General features: G+C 46.8%; 1 non-coding gene across 1 annotated transcript; it reads right to left on the bottom strand.

Moving 5' to 3' along the window:
* Nucleotides 1–553: 553 nt before the first annotated feature.
* Nucleotides 554–625, bottom strand: H310_15125. The gene has a single exon. It is a non-coding gene; the product is annotated as a tRNA-Arg (tRNA).
* Between the last annotated feature and the right edge of the window lie 331 nt (nt 626–956).

Raw genomic sequence — 956 nt, 5'->3', positions numbered from 1 at the left:
CGCATTGAAACCAAGGAGTTTCCTACCTTTCCTCGTGGCCATCACTACGCCATGCAGGAAAATGCCTGGATGGATTCGGTCGTGTGGAAGAAGTAACTGCGGGATGTGCTTGGAGAGTCGATCGAAGAAGCCTCGGTGGTTCTAATTGACAATTTCGAAAGTCATGTCTCGGACGAATCATACAAGATCGTGCAAGAAGTACTCGGGTCTTACCTGTGCCCGCTGCTGCCGAACTCAACCTCGGTTTGTCAACCCCTCGATGTCGGGGTGATGGCCCCATTCAAGCGCAACCTAAGAAATTTGTCGTTGTATGGGGAGCAGCTTGAAGGAGACGATGATGAAGATCCGTACTCACCAACTGCTCGCCAGAAGCGAAAGGCCATGGTGTTGCGCGCCATTGCTGCATGGGAAGTGGTCCCTGCTGACGTCATTCGGCAGTCATTTGCTAAGGCACTTCGTGTAAATTGAATGTATTTTCATGCAACTTGTTTTTTATTTCATACAAATTCTGAATACTGAGTTAATTTTATACAAATAATTTTTCAAAAAAGTTCGACGCGCCCGGGACTAGAACCCGGGGCACACTCAAGACACACCACGTGGTTAACCACTGCGCTATCGCGTCGAACGCTTACGCTGTATCCCGAACCATCGTATGATTAAAACTATGCCTTCTATACCTCTGAGTACTTATGACCTCTTCATTCATTGCTTATTTTTGAGTGCGGTCCTTGGTCGCTTTGTTTGTGTAGAATTTTATTGCCTCTTGAAATCATTAAATTTCTGAATGCGGACTGTGATAGGCTACATTGCTGATGGGCTGTCCCTTGGAAAAATCGCCAAAGATTTTTGGGCCTAAGTAAAGCAAACGTTCAGTCAATTGTGAAAGGTAACCAAGCCCATGGAACAACTGCAACTCAGCCTCGCTCTGGTCGCTCACGTGTTACCACAGAACC

Source organism: Aphanomyces invadans, assembly GCF_000520115.1.
Source record: "Aphanomyces invadans strain NJM9701 unplaced genomic scaffold supercont1.184, whole genome shotgun sequence".
In the NCBI taxonomy this organism is placed as follows: domain Eukaryota; phylum Oomycota; class Saprolegniomycetes; order Saprolegniales; family Verrucalvaceae; genus Aphanomyces; species Aphanomyces invadans.
This window is presented reverse-complemented; position numbering and strand designations above follow the sequence as displayed.